This window comes from Alosa pseudoharengus, unplaced genomic scaffold (assembly GCF_046254945.1).
Source record: "Alosa pseudoharengus isolate Yale_2024_CS ecotype anadromous, Long Island Sound unplaced genomic scaffold, YU_APseudo_1.1 YU_APseudo_1.1_scf_7, whole genome shotgun sequence".
Taxonomy (NCBI): Eukaryota; Metazoa; Chordata; class Actinopteri; order Clupeiformes; family Clupeidae; genus Alosa; species Alosa pseudoharengus.
Genome location: NW_027468859.1, coordinates 940,830 through 958,949, shown reverse-complemented (window position 1 = coordinate 958,949; position 18,120 = coordinate 940,830). Strand labels below are relative to the sequence as shown.

The 18,120-nt window shown below is 40.4% G+C and overlaps 3 long non-coding RNA genes across 4 annotated transcripts; 2 read left to right on the top strand and 1 right to left on the bottom strand.

Annotated features, from left to right (window-relative positions):
* The first annotated feature begins 222 nt into the window (after window positions 1–222).
* On the top strand, window positions 223–3,092 carry LOC143109912 (uncharacterized). Its single transcript, XR_012984004.1, has 5 exons — window positions 223–324; window positions 1,773–1,838; window positions 2,123–2,327; window positions 2,777–2,946; window positions 3,042–3,092. It is a non-coding gene; the product is annotated as an uncharacterized LOC143109912 (long non-coding RNA).
* A 6-nt stretch (window positions 3,093–3,098) lies between these two features.
* On the top strand, window positions 3,099–3,662 carry LOC143109911 (uncharacterized). Its single transcript, XR_012984003.1, has 3 exons — window positions 3,099–3,140; window positions 3,243–3,475; window positions 3,556–3,662. It is a non-coding gene; the product is annotated as an uncharacterized LOC143109911 (long non-coding RNA).
* Window positions 3,663–10,742: 7,080 nt separating this feature from the next.
* LOC143110136 (uncharacterized) lies at window positions 10,743–12,465 on the bottom strand. Of its 2 annotated transcripts, XR_012984074.1 has the most exons (4): window positions 11,916–12,465; window positions 11,743–11,782; window positions 11,008–11,093; window positions 10,743–10,866 (listed from the first exon to the last, which is right to left on the bottom strand). It is a non-coding gene; the product is annotated as an uncharacterized LOC143110136 (long non-coding RNA). The 2 variants fall into 2 exon arrangements; XR_012984073.1 differs by lacking the exon at window positions 11,916–12,465 and having other exon boundaries at window positions 11,743–11,909.
* Window positions 12,466–18,120: the final 5,655 nt, after the last annotated feature.

The following is an 18,120-nucleotide window of genomic DNA, read 5'->3' as shown; positions in this document are numbered from 1 at the left end:
GGACCTCGATGCTTGCTTTGAAGATTACCGTGTAAGTTGTACAATTTGTTGTTTAATTGTAAATTTGCATGTTCTGTAAAGTTTGTAAGAATTCTTTATGCTTGTGAGAGCCTCCAATAGCTATGAATAATTCTCTTGAAATGGGTGAACAGAAATTCTGAAACTTCACACAATTTTGACTGCAACTTCATGTTTAACTTTTCTAGAGGGAATTGGAGGAGTGCAGAAGTGCTGCCCCACCAGCACCTAAAAGGGGTAGGCAAGGCAAGGGGGCAGGCAAGCCAAGGGGTAGGCGTGGAGGGCGCCCCAAAGGCTCAGCTGCAGGTATAATCAATTCAGTTACTCATCATTATTTGTGTTTTCAAGAGTTATTCTTATTGTCAAATATCAACTTACACCCTTGTTAGTTAAGAAACATAAATTTGAATTTGTTCATATCTAAAACACAAAGATTGTAGATGGTCGGTGCAAGATATGTACATCCTGGAACCACGATCACATGGTGGGGGAGGGCAGGGTCCAGAGGCATGCTCTGTAACATTGAGAATATTTAAAAGCCTTGTTTTTCTGATCAATGAATGTTCATTTCAGATTACAGTATCATGCTCTCCAAACCCTTCTGCCCATTAAAGGAAAATGTTGCAATAGGATGACTGCCCTTATCTGTCCACTTAATAGCTGATTCCCTTGGCTGTTGTACTGACATACAAATACATATTCAGCAGTGTGACATTAATGTTCTGTATGTTTTACCTTAATTAAAATCCGTTCTAGGTGGTAACATTGTGAAACATGCTTGAGTTAGATTTCGCCTGTGTGTGTCCAAGGTTTTGGCCTATCTGTATAATTTATATGAAGCCTCCGCACTGAATACAGCCCTGGACCAATAATCAGAATGAACATGTGGCAGGAATTTTACTTACTTAAACTATGTTAAAGCAACACCAAAGAGTTTTTTGTACCTTAAAATAATGTTTCCAAAATCGTTTCAGTGGTTCATCAACTCGTAACAGGGTCAACGGCAATTCTGCATTCGCTTCGCGGCCTTCTATCGGCTATAACCGCACTATGTAAGTTTGCCAGATCGGGTAGCAGATCTGTAGTTCGATGGAATGAGACATAAGAAACTACAAATTTGACTTGCTTCTGATGTCGCAATACATCGTACTTTTATAAGTCATGCAAAATATTCTACCTTCACTGTGGACATTGTTATTTGCAAAGCCGGTGCTGGATAAACAAATAGTGTGCGTGCGACAGAGGGAAAGTTCTTTGGTGTTGCTTTAAGACACTGCCAGAGATACATAGATAATTTATTCATCACCAAGAGAAAAGTCAGTTGTTGCCTGGTTGGGTGTTGACATGTAACAGCGAAACTACACCAGGCGCGAAGCACCAAACGTTCCGTTCACGACGCGTAGAATCCATTTTAGAAGAATGGTCTATTTTTTTCGAACGTACGCGCCGCTATCACTTCTGGTGTAGCTACTTCCATTGATAATAGTGGAAGCTAATTGTTGCAGCAGACTCAACGCGAACGGAACGCTTCAGTTACGTGCCTGGTGTAGCTCAGCCCTAATTGTTGTTGATTATTAAGATTGTACAAGGAGGTAAATCTGTCATTGCTGTCTCCCCAATATAGTTTGAATCATAGCCTATACAGGTATTTACTAAGATAGACAGACAGATGCATGCTTTTTTATCCAAAAGGAAGTAAATGTATTCTGCAGTGTCATTGACTTACTGTGTGCAATCTTTGGTCTGTCTTATAGTGGTTCCCTTAGAGACTGACCATATTGCTGAAGAGCCTCAGTCTGTGGACCCTCAAGTGGAATTTGGTACAATATACTTTCTTTATATGGATGATTTGTGGATATGTGATGAGTTATAAGTCATGCATAGGCCTATTGGATGAAATTTGACTTGGTTACTAGGCTACTTATCATACTTGAATTATGAGGTGGAAACCTTGAAGTCCATCCAAACGCATCACATCAATCGCTCTGACAGGGTAGCATTATTATTCTTAGATTTGAAGAAGTGGCTTCCCAGCATATCAGTCTACGGTTTTGGAGAAATCATGACATTATGCTGTTGATCTAAATTCATATTGTCTTTGCAGAAAGAAACATGGAACTCTTGGAGGCTTTGGATGTGCCTGGGATGAACACGGCTTCATCTTCCACTTCCACTTCCTGGACTCTTAGGCAGCAAAAGGCTGCACAAAGATGGAAAGAGGCAAGGCCTTTCCATCTGCAGTGTCTCCTGCAGACCCATAATGTGGGCCATCCTTTGTGCAGCCATTGCAATGAGGCTGCTGTTATTAGGTGGGAAGTCATTCATGTCTGGTTCATGTTGTTTCTTAGAAAATGCTACATGGTAGTTATTGTTTGTTAGTGGTGTAGCCTTGGTCCATTTAACTGGCTAGTATGTGAGACATGCCTGTTCTTGGCACTCAGTTGTCTTGCGTATTCTGGTGGTAACAGATGAACCAGATTTTTTTTTTTTCCATTCTTAGGTAAAAAGCTATTATTAGAATAGAGTGGATCAAAATTTTTCATGTTGACGTCAACTCACTTAACCTTGTCAGACCCTCAACACCTCTCTCTATCAGTGATATCTATTAGTAGTGTTGATGAGAATTCACCCAGTTGATCTGTAGTTGTAAATGTGCTCAATGAATACCGATCTTGCATACAGTAAATATGTATGCCATATGATGAATGACGGTCTTAAAATTTAGCCAAGTTGTCTTTTCTCTCTGATACCCTACTAGATGCAGAGACTGCCTTCCACTGCAGTGGTTTTGTGGAAGCTGTGACGTGCAAGGGCACCAGCAATTAGTCCTGCACAATAGAGAGGCCATCCATGAGGGCTTCTTCAAACCCATCTCCCCCAGCACCATAATTGTCAAGGAAGATGTTGCCCATCGTATACAGGAGCAACGTAAGTACATACAAGAGTAGTTGTGCACTGTTTGTTGGTACTTTTGTAAGTAAATTGTGTAAGTACTTTATACTATATTTTTTTTGTGTGTGTAGAATGTGTTTTGCCGGTACTTAATGTGCAAAAATGCCCCTGTGACCTTCCAGACGTATGTGTGTCCCCGGGAAAGGCAGTCATTCTCATTTCCATCAATGGTAAATGTATTTACACTTCAAATTACTATTCTTGTCATGTCTGTTGGTAAAGTATTTAAAGTACTAACTCTTCGAAATTCATCTTTGTTTGGTTTTGTAAAGGACGTTATGATTTGCACGAGCCCCTGTTTGCTTGCAAAAATTGCAACCAGCAGTGGTCTCCTGAATTTAAAGACATCCTTGCCAGTGGATATTGGCCTGCCTCCATCAGCTCCGACACATTGTACACTTTCGATGTTTTTAGTACGTTCCAGGAGCTTAAAGTTATAGCCCCAACCCTGTCTAGACAGGCTTTTGTCAAGCTCCTTGAACATCGAACAAGATGTGGTGGAAGGGTATGTGTTTACCATATTTCATATATTTGTCTTCACATTTGCAGACATGTGAAAAGCTATTAATTGAATACCTCTTTCAGTCAGGACCTGTGTGTGGGGACACTCTTCAGCGAAGCTTTCTGGAGTACAGCTATTGCCGCTTCGAAGAGGATCAGCTGTCCTGTGGAACGCCTTTAAGCTGCCCTGCCTGTTCACCCTCCTCCTCCTGCATCTCCTCCTCCTCCACGACAGCAGAGGCCTCCTCCTCCACCACGGCAGCAGAGGCCTTCTCCACCACGGCAGCAGAGGCCTCCTCCTCCTCCACCGCAGCAGAGGCCTCCTCCTCCTCCACCGCAGCAGAGGCCTCCTCCTCCTGGCCCTCTGCCTGATTCTTCCATCCTGTGGGATAGACAAAAAGTTTACCATGTGGCTGAACCATAAATGCAGTAATAAAATAAATGGGAAAGTCAAGCAGACAATGAAGACATGTCAACAAAGAGTATTTTTGTATGCCATTTCTTGTATTGGATGAAATTGAGTCTGCTCTTTGCAAGTTAAACATCATCACCAGGTTAATGATGGAATAAGGCAAGACAGCCTATTTGCCATAACTTATCTTAAAGTTTAATGTTGTGGTAGATTTGAGAAAAAAATCTAGGATGTGGGTATATACTTTACTAACCCCATATGTATTGTTTTTAATAATATATTAAACAAGGTGTCTTACCAGAGCAAATCATCTCAAAAAAACCGGTAATCTTAACCAGCTTGGCAGAGGCCTCTGTATTAAGATGACACCGTGGGGTGAGAGCCTGGGTTTTTTTGCCTTCTTTGGACAGAAGGAGCAGTGGCTTAAATCCAAGGGCACTCAGCTTCTCTAGCTGCAGAGAAATAGCTTAGTTAAGAATAATAGATAATTTTATTAGAAATGCATAATTTCTGAATGGGTTGTTTGACCTGAAATTTTCTGTCATTTTTGCCCCATTTAGGCAGTCAATCTGTCAAACTAGAGCTGCATATGTTCACATATAAAGCTTCTCACAAAGCAAGTACATCTCTCACATTTTTACTGATATTGTATTTGTGTGGGACAACGACACTTTAACACACTGCCATCAACATCTGAACAGCTGGCAACATAAGTGTTAGCACCCTACAGCGAACTTGTACAAACTGTGGCCAAAGGATTTTGTGTGACACTGCCATAGCCCTTTTGGGCATGTAATTCACCCAAGCTGCTTAGGTTGTTAATGGACTCAACCGTCATCCCCACATTGATGACTAAGTGGATGTTAGAGCGCCTTATGTTTCTCCATCTTCTGCTCGACAGGTGCTCGGTTGACTTTAGGTCTGAAGACATATTTGGCCAGTCCATCAGCTTCACCCGCAGCTTAGAGGTGTGATGGAGGCATCATTGTATTGGTAAACAATGCCGTGCACTGACCAAAGAAAGGTAATCACGGTCTGTTTGGGATTCATTTTTTCCCTCAATGAGCTGCTGCACCCCAGAGTTGGTAGACCCATGCTGCTCTGGACCCTGATGCTGGTACTTGACTGTAGGCAAGGGACAGTTGTCTTGGGGCTCCTTATCAGGGTACCATCAAATACATTGACCAATCTAATCCAATAAAATGTATCTTTTACTTGTCTCCTGATGACATGGATTACAGGAACCATGCTTCCCAAACTTGCCAAGATGATGTCCACATGTGTGGACAACAAAATAACTGTCTCCTGTCTAAAGTGAAGTATGGTGGTGGCAGCATCATGGTCTGGGGATATTTGTGATAAAAACATACCTTCGAGCTGAAAAGGGCCTTTCTGAGGAATCTGAGGGTAAGGTAAAGCTAATGGACTGACTAAGTATGTCTCCATACCTAGACTCAATTTAGCACCTGTGGAACATTCTCAAGTGGAAGACAGAGGAGCACAAGGTGTTATTAATGTTCATGATATATGTCATATCATGCTAATGACAGGCTCATGTCACGCTTATGTAGACACCTTCAAAAAGTCGTGACACTCTGGACATATGTATTGCCAAATGTTTGAACATTAATGGCTGTATGTTAAGATATTTTCAGAGGATAGCAAATCAACATAGTGATGAACTAATTTCAAAAATTGAAGGGGTGTACTCATTTTGGTGAGATACTGTACTTCCAAATATGTTTTCAGGGAAACAATATAGTGACTCTATCATTCATGGTGGATGCAAAGAGGTTTAGCCTATAACAGGTGATATGGTTAGTTGTACACACCATTATCAATGCCTCATCTATCATAGCTGAGGCATTGTGATTTTTTTTTAACCTCTTAAGCCACTGCTCCTTCCGTCCATCAAGCAACTGGAGGCGTTTTGCAAGCCTCTGCTTCTGGGGCTGGACTGCCCCACAGGCTGGACATCTCTTTTTTGCGCATGGCATCTCCTGGGGGCAGTTGGGGCATTTTTTTTATTTTTTTTTATTATGGAACATAATAGAATGTAAATAGATTCATGTTTTCCAGTTGTCAGCTGAAGAGAATGAATTAATATAAATCAATAACAGTAGTAATAACTGGAAATGGAGTATGGTAATGACAGTGTTAATCTTGGCTCCTATATTGTTCACCATCCTGTTATCAGTGTCAGATTGGAAGAAAATTGTATCATCTGTTATGATTCAGCCCAAGACAGAAAACATTAGCAATAGCGTTCTCATACATAATAGTGGCAAGACTAAGACCAAATTTATGTTGTTAAACTAGTCAATGAAATAACTCTGGATAACTTCTGTTATCCAGTGCTGTAATGGACCAACTTTACTTCCTTGTGTCATGTCACTGAAAGTTCAGCTCAATTGGAATGTTCATAAATTCAGTTCTAAAACTGACTGTAAATACAGTTCTATTGGAAATATTTGAAGAAAAACAACCTTCTGCTTCATTTTCCATGATTTACCTAAACTCTTTAGCACTTCAACACGTTTTGAGAATGTTAAACTCAACCGACATTATTTCCACATAGTCTACTAAGAATTTGGGGGTTAGGGTGATATCGGATTAATGCAATAGCAGATTCTCAAATGTAGAGTATCTGTATCGTATGGGACATGAAAAAGTGGCAATGGGCCATCTCTAATAATTGCCAAAACTCAAAGAAAACGACATTAACACTAAATGGATTATATGTGAATTGGTTACTGTCTTTCTGAATGGTTAAAAGTCAACACTGACACTTACAGTACTTTGGTATAATAGGTGTCTTGTCTTGATTTGTTCCCTGTCCAAAGTTAACCAGGATTGGAATAGCATGATGAACAGAGGCTATATTTCTACTTTCTAATTAAATAGGTGCTTAGTTTCATGGAGTATGACAATAAGGTTGACTCTGCAGGACAGACAAGACACCTGCAAACCTTGACTGATTACATATGTACTCTCCCCTCCAATTACTCATCACACATTTGAAGCGTTGAAGCTTGCTGCTCAGTGCCACCAGAAATGGTTGCCTGGTCTGTTTAATGTTTTTTGGCGAGCGTTTGACTGAGTATAACAACAAGGGAAACAGATAAGCAGGTTGTGCACAGGTAACTAAAGGCAGAGAAAAGTAGACCGTAGTGTTGTGCTGTGGGATGCTGAACCCGGCATGTGGTTGGCCAGCTGTTCTGTCAACACCAAGGCATTCATTATAGTGGGGGTTAGGTATTGGCTAATGCAATTTGTCATTTTGATTTCAAAATGATGCTGACTTTCCTTTTTTGTTTCTCCATTATTTGGATTTAGGAAAAAGTATACAATCAGAACAGTTTGGTCAAAATCATGAAGGGGAAACTGATTATTCCATATATTTTTGGAAAGCTTACAACCGGTTTGCAATGTGCATCCCTAAATAAGTACATAGGGTGTTTGTGAATTGGGGTATGGCTGAAAATAACCAGGTAAGTTACATTTCAGGTATACAAAACTAGACCACATAAACCATATATCATCTGAAAGTATGTGCTCTAAGTATTTGACCTACAACCATTTCTGTCCCACCCTTCTCTTTCTTCAAACCCACGAAGGCTGTTACACTCAGGCATGTGCCATAAAGGAAAAAAGAACCCCCCCCCCAAACCATACCTTCTCTAAAAGCATATTCCCTCAGGATATCATGAAGTAAGTTGAGAGATCTCACACCCTCCCCATCACTTCGCTAACATTGTACTTCATTGGTTATTATAAATAAGGTGATAGCCTACCGCCAATACCTGAGACTAGGGACACAACACCAAATTCTAGGCCCTATGCACAAGCAGTGGCCATGGGCCGAATTCCCTAAGGTAACTCAGTCCCCTTTTCTTCTCATAGGCCTAATTTAAGTCATTTATTTGTTAAGGGTTTTGTGAACATTCTAAAGACTGCAACCAACATCTCTCAACTTTAGAATGTTGGAGTTTGTTGGTGTTTGTTGGGGCAGTGTGGAAGTGGCTTAATAAGCACACCACTACTAGGGCTCTCTCTCTCTCTGCATTCAAATTCAGTTTATTTAACCCTTTCAGACCCCACGTCCATTGGAATGGACATGACATATTTTTGGGTCTAGACCAATGAAAATCTGTGATTTCACCATTTTAATTATGCTTTGTAACTGATTGGATCGATCCTGATGACCCAATCAGAATGCAGTTAGGGCCTGTAACTTGATCTGAGAGCACTTCAGACATCAGACAAGACAAGCATGGCTCTGAAGCTAAATAGGAACAGGAGTAAACACATTTTCCCCCTCATAAATATGAATTTATGTTTATGATAGCCTAACCAATTTGCACTCAGTATAATTCTAACCATTGCAGGTGATGATATTTGAAGTTAGTTTGAATATATTTCATAACAGTGTAGTACAGGATTTCAAAGTTTAATGTCCATCCCAATGGACATCAGGTGTTGGGAGATGTTAGCCAACACTCATTTAGGCACTCACCAGGCAATGTTTTGACATATCCTCAAGACCCAAGCTATAATTTTGAATGCATTTTTTATTTATTTCAGCTATTTTTGGATGAATGTGCACTCATTTTACTAAAATGTGTCGTCATTTTTACTAAATCGTGCTCTCATTTTATTAGATTGTGCACTGAATTCAGTCAAATGTGTGCTCGGTTTACTAAATAGTGTGTCCATTTTGCTAAATGGTGGGCTCATTTAGTCAAATTGTGCTATTTTTTTGTACAATGAGTGCACATTTTAGTACAATGAGTGCACTATTTACTAAAAAGAGTGATTTAGTAGACGAGCACACTATGTAGTAAAACGAGTGCACAATTTAGGGTGCGTTCGTAAATTCAACACTGAAAATAGAATAGCTCTCTCAAAAAACTAGTTTATTACATTTTACATAACATTTTAATATATTGTGTGCACGTTTTACTAAATTGTGCGTATGTTTACTAAATTTAGTAAAACGAGTGCACTATTTAGTATAACAAGCGCATGATTTAGCAATATGTGCACACAATTTAGTAAAATGAGTATACGTTTTCTGGATATATAATATCTTGCAATGACTGCTCTAGGGTTCCGTTCTAACCATATTACAATCTATTCTTGTTAGTATAAGAGTACGATCTGGATGCTCTGAGAGTGTGACACTTTGAATAAACGAACGATAATTCCACCCACATTTTACAAACGGTTAAAAGTTAAGAGTTGGCTCAGAGCGCTTGGAGTGGCAATTTACAAACGCACTCTTTGTAAAATAAGTGCATAATTCAGTAAAACGAGCGTATATTATCTTGATATACAAAAACAATCTTGCAATGGCATCTCCTGGGGGGTGTCATTGCAAGATTTTCTATGTATTGAGAAAACATACACTCGTTTTACTAAATCATGTGCTCGCTTTACTAAATTGTGCACTCGTTATACTAGATTGTGCACACATTTTTGTGTATTGTGCGCTCGTTTAACTACAGTACATAGTGTGTTCATTTTACTAAATCGTGCTCTCGTTTTATTAAAAAGTACACTTATTTTACTAAATTGTGTGCTCTTTTTCCAAAAATTAAAATGAGAATGTGATGAAATAAAATGAGTGCAATTTAGCAAATGAGCCCACAATGTAGTAAAATAAACACACTGTTTAGTAAAACAAGCACACGATTTACAAAATTGAGCGCACAATTTAGTAAAATGAGCACACACACTTTAGTAAAGCACATTCCCTCCATATACACAAGCAAATATGTTGCAAAAATACCCCCGGTGTTCCTATTGGATCATAGCCTGGCTAGCGCCACCACTTCTCAATGAGACGTGGTCTGGGAACCAAACGTTAATTTTCTCGTATTTGAAAAAAATGCCCAGATCCGTTTATTGGGTGCCACGGATGTCTATCAAATGCGTCTGTGCATAGCTCATTATCGTCTTGCTTTCCCCCTTGTTCTGTGATTGGTCCCCTATCTCAGGCGAAAATTTGCTCCATGGTCTCCAGGCTGCCTTAGCAGCGTGAATCAAATCGCGCGCAAGGCAGCATGGGAACACCCAGGCTAATTGGATCATGTAATTAAAAAAATCAATTTAACAGTTCAGTTCACAAGACTGTGTGAAAACAACAGTGCAAAATGCAAAAAACAACGCAAACTGTGTGTGTATATTGAAAACTGCTAAACATTTTGTACTAGCACCACAGGTATTGTGTGGACGCAATCTGGCACATTAGTTAATGTGCATGTTTTGACCTGCTCATAGACATATAAAAACATTTAGACACATGCAAACATCCAGTTCCAAATGTTTAAGTCATATGTGATTATTACTTTCAATACTATATGTACAAAATATAGTGTTTTTTTCCCTAAGTCCTCATGTCATTTTACACCTATTTAGTCGAGGCGTCCATTGTAATGGACATTAAAAAATAGTAATAAAGACATGATTTATCAAATAATTATTTTTTCCCCTTTATTTCTACATTGGAGAGGAGTAAAAATCAGCTGAATATTTTTTTTTTTGCTCAACAGAAAAAAATCAGGTCTGAAGGGGTTAAGCTAGGTTAGTTCTACTCTGAACAACATAGGTTCCACTCATGACAAAACAGACATAATAACGTAGTCTAACCCTTAACAAATAAATGACTTGACTTAAGTAAATTAGGCCTATGCATTGGCGACATAGGGTAGGCCTAATTTTATTCTGTCTTCTGTCGTTTCCAAACGAAATTGTGACACTTATATGCAGCCTTACATAACAGAAATCTTCATCTAACACAAAACAAATGTCACAATTTCGTTAGGAACAAAGAAACGAATTTTAATTCAGTTTAAATAATACATTTAGCCTGCCCTCCATCTATGTTACTTACCTTAACTCCGCAGGAAGTGATTGTGGTGAACTTTTTTGGGCGGGCAGCATGAGGCTCATGCGTTGGCTACAAAAAAGTAGTCCTAGGCCTAACAACAACAAGAAAATATTTTAGCTAATAGGCTTAATAACAAATGATTCCTGAACTAATATAATAAGCTTAACCTAAGAACAATAAAAAAAAATATATAACCATAATTTCAAACTGATTTCATCACCGTATAGCTTACCAAGGGTGATCACATCACGAAAAATAACAGTGGCAACTTGGGTATTGCAGGTGTTTTCCATGGATAAGCTCTTCAGCTTGGCGAACCTAAACAACGGGGATGGTCCATTTTTTTAAATTATATATACTGCATTTCCACAGCATTGCATATTCATTCATACAAGAGTGAACAGAAAGCAGGCCTTGCAGCACACTTTGAAACAGACAAGCGGGTGACGGGTCACGAATGACATGCCCATCTCAAAACGATGAAGAAATTAGCCGGTATTTTTACACTTCTAGCGGGAAATAGGCATAGCCTAATATTATATGCATCAGGCAATAGAAGTAGAAGCAATTTGTCACGGCTAAACCACACGTTATAGGATCACGAAAAACACCGTATCCTGGGTGTTGAAGACACTCGCCAGGCTTCTCGGCTTTTCGACCTGTCAACCCTCATTAGCCTGTTCTGACGGGTGGCCTAATGTGTTCATTTCAGCTCAGGTGTATTTGTCATGCATATTAGTACAGAATACCACAGCAATGAAACATTGTGCCTTGGCACTCTCCGCACCGTAGCCTACAATAAATATTGATTTATTTGTAGCCCATTATAGAGCTCCTTCTAGCTGGGAAGTAGGCAAGGCCTACTTGCGCAATAAAGCGTTAATTCATTAACTTCCACTTCGCATGAACTTGAGGCGAAGACGTTGAAAAAAAAAAAACTTTTAAAAACCTTCTGTCCATCACTCACCAGTTGCGCTCGTAGCTCCATAGGGTAGGGAAGTGTTGTCCTATCACGAAAGAAAAACCTTCAACTTTAATCTGACCAGCTTTGCAAACAAACGACAAGGAATCAACCTTTTATTATTATATTTCTAGCAAGAAATGTGTATTATATTTTCAGAATAAAGACTTTATCCATACAAAAGAAGACAACCAAGACGTTGTGATCTGGCCAAAACGTGTTGCGATTACGATTCACGGCTGCTCGGCCTTAAACTGACGAGCGTAGGCCTATTGCAAACAAACGACAAAGAATCAACATTTTATTATTATAGTTCTACCGGGAAATGTGCATTACATTTTCAGAATAAAATGTTCATTCATACAAAAAACAAATCCCTTGTGATCTGGCCAAAGCGTGATGCGATCACGATTCAGGCTGCTCGGCCTAAAACTGACGAGTTTATTGCAAACAAACGATAAGGAATCAACCTTTTATTATTAAATTTCTAGCGTCTAGCGGGAAATGTATCACATATTTTCAGAATAAAGCGTTCATTCATACAAAAGAAGACAACTAAGACACGTTCATAGTGAGCTGGCATGTAGGCCTACAGAAATGGCTTAGAACAGACCAATTGCTTTTAAAACCGCTGCATGATTTCAACTATTTTAATACACTGCCACTTCACATGAACTTGAGGAGACGACAGTGGAAAAATATTTTAAAACCCGACGCGCAAATGTCTCCCCTTCTGTCCCCCAGTCACCAGTTAGCGCTCGCAGCGGCGGCTTTATGCCTCGCGCATTAAAATGAATAGGGTAGGGAAGTGTTGTCCTATCACGAAAAAAGGGCCGAAATCGTGATGGCAGCACCCCTGAACAGATTTACTTTCGTGGTGATATCACGTTAAACCGTGAGACCGGGTTGAGAGGTCAGAGGCAGCAACAGAGGAGGTTGGACAGCCATACACTATCAACACATTTGACCTGGGAGTGGTCATGAAGGCCTGTCCGATAGTATGGAAGTATGAGGAGGAATTCAGTAAGCATGTGGTCCTCGTTGGCAAGTTCCATACAGCCATGAATTACATGGGAAGGCTCACTGGATGCAAGTGTCTTGGAGCTGGCTATGCAGAGATCCTCATAGAAGCTGGCCTTGCAACCAGTGGTTGCCTGAAAAGCATTCTGAGTGGCAAATCATATGCCAAGGCTCTCTTGAGTCTGAAGGCGGTCACAGAGGCACTTGAACGTTTGCTCATCGATGTTTTCATGGAGGAGGAGAAACCGCACCTCCCACATGAGACGCTCATCAATCTCATCCACTGCTGCAATTGCGAGAACCTTGACTCCACTCTGAAGGATCCCTCACTCCTCAACCTGAGCAAAGGCCACCTGGGCAAAACAGGCATATTCTGGCTGTCCATGATGGATCATGCAAGGTTGGTCTTCATGATGGATTTTGCAGTAAAAACCAACAACTTTGAGCTTTTCCATCACTGCAATGGTGCCATGGCAGACCTCTTCTTTGCATATGATGGCCACAACTACGCTAGGTATGCATCTATGCATTAATTTCCTTAATACTCATATAAAAAAGTGGGAGCTTACTTGAAGTATAAACTTTATTTATTATTCATTTCTTATAGGTACCTGACCTGGTTTGAGGCCTTTCTCACAAACATTGACCTCTCCCATCCTGGTGCTCTTGATTACATCAAGCATGGAGCCATAGCTGTCGCAAGATCTCTGATCCCAGGGGCTCTCGCAGCAGTGGACAAGGCCATGGAGGAGACATTCATGAAGTTTGCAAAGTCTTCCGGTATGTCAATGTGTGGACACAAACCTAACCACCTATATTTAATTACAGGCTCATGTTGGTTGTGATTACATTCAAACTTTTTCCTCTCTATATTGCAGGTGGTCTACTTGGTCTATTCAACAACTGCGGTGCGTACCAGAAGTGGTGCCGCACGACCTCTGCCCGAGCTCAGTTCTATGAGCTTACTTTGGAGATGTGCGGCATGATTGATGACCCTGAGATGTGCGGCATGATTGATGACCCTGAGATGCCGAAGGCAGGGAAGCTCCGTGAGCTGGAGCCTGCCCAGATCAAATTGTCTGAGGGGGCGCTCCAGAGAGTCATCACTGCCATCAAGGGCTTTACAAACCCCTGGAGAATTCCTGACAAAAGCCGACTGTACTCCCTAGCATCTGGGGCTCCAATCAATCCAGAAGTTGAGACTGACGTGCTAAGGGCCGAGGCTGCAGGCAGGGCTGCCAAGGAGCAGTTCATCCAAGAACGCTTTGTTTCCAAGAAGAAGGAGTTCTTTGACCGCCTCAAGAAACTTAAGCTGAAGATGATGGATCACTCCTGCAAGAGGGTCAAACTTACATCTGCACAGGGGAAGGTGGATATTGATTTAACTTATACTAATTGCACTTTTTATAACACAGAAAATGCATTCTGTTAAGGTCTGTTGTATTTTTGGCTACCTAATTTATTTATTTTCCATTACAGCTCTTTGTGTACCAGGAGCAGAGTAACGTAGCCTATCAACTACTTGTAAAGTCACAGATTATGGAGAAACCTATCAACATTGAGGAACTCATGCGGTATCCTCTCGCCTGTTCCTCATGTTGATGGCTATTTTGCCAAAACAAACAAGGCGACCATCCTTCACCATTTGCTGAAGGACAGGGATGAAGAAGTACCCTACCCTAAGGATGCCCTACACATACAGGATGGCAATGCCCTCTTCCACACGATGTCCAACCTACCACCAACCTGTGGGGAGATTTGCATGCAGCTCCTGGACATAATGGTTGCCAAGCACCATTTTGTGTTCTCCACACATTGCTATCAGCCAGACAACATTAAAGCCCAGGAGAGGCTCAGACGTGGCTTTACTGAGAAGAACATAATTGATGGTCCAAACACCCGGACTCGCCATGACTTTAAGTCATTCCTAGGTAATGATCTGAACAAGAAGCAGCTATGTGACCTACTTCTCAAGGTCTGGGGGAGCAACGAGGCAGCATTTCGGATTGAGAGGAGTATGAAAGCAGTGGTGTGTGTTAATGGGAAATCCTATGACCTAAAATCAACAAAAGGAAAAGTAAATTAACAGAGGACTTAAACAGTGTCACTATTCACAATGCTTTGAAAAAAAAACATTAAAAAAAACATAAAAAATACTACGATAGGTAGACCAAATGGCTCTGTAATTGTGAGTTTTTACATTACACGTAGTAATACTTAGTTTCTTTATTTTACAGGTCCAGACTTCTGAGATCTATGCACTGCGGTCCAACCAGGAGGACACAGACAGCCGCATTGTCCTGTACCTCCATCAGGCTGTCAAATGGGGTTACAAGTCCTGTGTGGTGAGGAAATCTGACACACACATTCTAATGATCCTCCTCTACCATGCCAGTAAGATCAACCTCTCTCAATCTACCTTGACCATGGCTCTGGCAAACATCGTATACTAGTAAATGTGACAGAACTGTCTGAATCACTGGGCCCTGACTACTGTCCTGCTCTGACACCCTGCTGGGGTTCTATGTCTTTACTGGGGAGGACTGTACCAGCGCTTTTAAAGGAAAAGTGAATCCCCTGAAGAAGCTACAGCAGAATCCTAAACTCCACAATGCTTTCAGACAGCTTGGTGTAGACTGGCTAGTCACAGATGAGCTTCAACAGGAAATGGAGAGCTTCACATGCATCATGTATGGCCAAGCACGGATGACATCAGTTGACGCAGTACGTGCCAAGATGCTAAGAAAAATGGTTGGTGCTGACCCCTCCTTCTCTTGTTGAGGTACTGGCTCAGAGAGCAGAGTCGGAAGAGCAGGCAGCTCTTGACAAGGTAACTGATTCCAACAACAATAACTTGTCTATGGGTGAAGAGGATGGAGAGTATGAGCATAATGATGAGGATGAAGAGCTGGAAATGAAAGAAATGGACTTAGAGGATCTCTTCTGTGATGATGATGAGGAAGATGAGTAGTGTTGCTGTAACTGATTGATATTGAAATGAAAAAATAGTTGCCAAATGAGCCTGTTTTGCCTGTTTTTTGGCCATATATTAAAAAAAACAAGTCAAGATCAATAACTGTTCCATTGAATTCCTTGGGTCAGAATTGTATGGGAAAATGTGTTTATTTGTCTCTGTATCTTGTTTACTTCAAAAGTTATGCCACTTTCTATCTCATTTTTTTATTTTTCGAGTTTGGGTCGGGTGCAATAAAGGGTTAAAAATGAAGCCTTTAACCCATTTTTTCAGCTTGGTACCTGGCAGATTCTGAAAATAGACACTTTAAGGATTAAAAAAATTTAAGTGGCATAAAAAAGTCCGGGTGGTGCGCGTGGACCCCTCTTTCCATCTATACTACATGCACGTTTAAAGAAAACATGAACAATCCTGCAATTGTTGGCATAAAAGTCGACTGGCTAAATTGTGCTTAAATCTGCATCAGAACCACACTACGCTCATTTGTTACAAACTGTTAATTCTGCAAACCTACCACCACAAATAGAATTAAATTCTGTGGGAAACACTGGTGTGTGTGAGCAAGTCTGGGCAAATTATGAATTAAATAAAATGTTCAACGTTTTGCTTTAGGCAATACATGGGGCAACCAAATGGTTCCATGTGTTCGAATTGGATGACATAAGTTCTCAAGAAACTTGAGGTTGGTGGAGTGTATTGTGTGTGTGAGCAACCTACATGTTACTTATCCTGAATCTCAATATTCTGATCACAACAACTCTGGGCAAATTTCAAGTCAGCACCAGTGCTGCATTCATTGTTTTGCACTTTTATAATCACATCACCAAGTGGGTTATTGGTTTTACCAAAAAATATTTGGCAGTATTTTTAAACTACAAACCTATAAAGTATTTCGATACAAAATATGATGCCATTTTTTTCCAACTAAATAAAATAAAAATGACAACATACTATTTTGTATTTTAAATACATGGCTCTGTAGACCAGCAATTACTTGGCGAGGAGGCTCATAATTTGAGAAACGCTGCAGATCAGAGAGAGAGAAAGCTCTGGGAACAGAACACAGGCATGATTTTGTTGTCACGCACTACTATGGAAAATTAACTTTATGAAGACTGAAAAAAAAGAAAAAAGTATGCCAGATGGCCAGTCCAGCCCTGCATTCAGGAATTATTTAAGCTAAAGTGGAACATGCGCAATGTTTCATTTATCCCTCCTGATCGGGACGAATAAAACAGGCATGGAGGACGAAAGAAACATACAGTTTAGCCTGAGCTATGTAAACTTCTTATAATTTCAATATTTTACAACAAATCCTTGACTGGTTGAATGGTCATACATGTCCTCAGAACATCGCTACCTGTAGCCTAGATGCAATGAGTGTTTATGAGTAAGCTTGATGAACCATAAATAAAAAGTTGTCTTAACATTAGGCCTACATTAGGACATTATTGTCATTAAACACTTTTACAAAATATAGGCCTATAGCCTACAGTTAACATTTAATGACCTAGCAAATGTCAGCGACTTTTGCTAGGTCAGCAAAGTGTGTGATTAGATAAATAGGCACTGGCGGATGCAATAGGTAAATAGATATCTTTGTGTGTTAGCACAAGCAGTAGCCTGTAGGCCAATAAAGGCAAGCGTGTTTGCCACTTACATTTCTGACGTCTGACACTTCAAACTGCTGCAAGTGCATCAAGAAAGGTCCCGCCTTAGACCATGTTAATGGCCAATCGTAGACTAGGATTTTGGGGTGGCACCTGGCGTGGCCAATCGAATCTCAAGGGTGGCCTGTGCCACCCAGAGCCACCCCTCTGGCTCTGCCCCTGACAGTGCTTACATTTATGTACAGAAACGTCCTACATGGAGTTATGAAAAATGTTAATGTTAATACCTTGGAGAATGTAAAAGGAATTGAAAGTAAAAATCAAGTAATTTTCATATTTTTACCATGTTGCCAGGGATGGGCAGTATTTCTAATACATGTATTTAAAATACAAAATACTATTTTGTAATTGAAACACTTGAAGCTAAAATTATCATTAACTTGTTCAGAAAATTGAAATAGTCTGGCGAGGTGGGGCCACAGGTTGGCACATTCCCGGGATGGACCTGTTGCGTCTTCATCCATTGTTTCGTCCATGGTTTCGTCTCTTCATCTAAATCTGACCATGGAGTTGACTTTGGCGGAAAGATGAAGGTGATTGCTGATAGGCTGTCCCAATCAGTGGTGCCTGCACAATCCAATCACGTTTGAGAGGGAAACATCAAATTGAGGGTTTCTGAGATTTTTCTTTTTTCCTTTTTTTTAGAAGAAGTAACGGGTACTCACGGTTATGGATAGAAATGTAGTGGAGTAAAGAGTACAATATTTGCCTCTCAAATGT